We start from the raw sequence: 877 nt of genomic DNA on the forward strand, positions 1-877 counted from the left end.
GTTCAGAGCCTGAGCCTCCCTCCCGATTGAAAAAGACATCCGTGCCCTCAGCCGCCAGCCCCCTCCGCGCACCTCCGCACCTTAGTATTTCACTTCCGCACTGTGCCTCCTCTGAGTCTTCTCTTTCCTTCTAGTTGTGGAATTTCCACTCAGCCAGCCTTCCTGTGGTTCTGGGTGATGTCTGTTCTGTCTTTTATTTGTATTTTTGAAGTAGTTGTGCGAGGCAGCAAACTCCAGTGTTTACCTATGCCGCCGTCGTGGTTTCTCCAACTGTGTCCCATTTAATATGAGACCAATCAAGGTTCATTTCAAAGGAAAAACAAGAAAAAGATAGTTTGTAAGAGTTTCCAGGAGGAGGCAGCACAGCCGGCCACACAGGGCAGGGCCACACAGGGAAGTACAGATCAGCCAGATCAGTCGGGAGGAAGGGGTGAGGGGAAAGCCCGCACAAAAGCTTTCATTGTGACGTCTGCAGGGAGGATAGCGAGGCAGGGTAAGTGGCTGGACAGGGTTAGCACTGGCTGGCTTGAAGAGTTGGCAGGCTCTGGGGCACAGGGCTGTCCTGATTTGTCTGGTGCCTGGCCCTGGGATGACTTGGGGCAGGGAGCTACTGGTTTGGCCAGATTGGGGGTGTGTGAGGGGAGTGAGGGGAGGCTCTGGATTGGTTGATTTGCATATGAAAGCCACGCTCAATGGGGAGTCCTTTGCTACCTCTGCTGCCCTGGGAGTGGCAGTTTGTCCCTGGTCCTGGAGCCCCAAATGCCAGAGCATCAAGAAAATAAGAGCATCAAAATACCAACAGCATATCTCACAGACCTAGAACGAACTCTCCAAAAATTCATCTGGAATAAAAAAAAAGACCCCGAATAGATGCAGC

The sequence above is a fragment of the Myotis davidii genome, unplaced genomic scaffold (assembly GCF_000327345.1).
Source record: "Myotis davidii unplaced genomic scaffold, ASM32734v1 scaffold214, whole genome shotgun sequence".
In the NCBI taxonomy this organism is placed as follows: Eukaryota; Metazoa; Chordata; class Mammalia; order Chiroptera; family Vespertilionidae; genus Myotis; species Myotis davidii.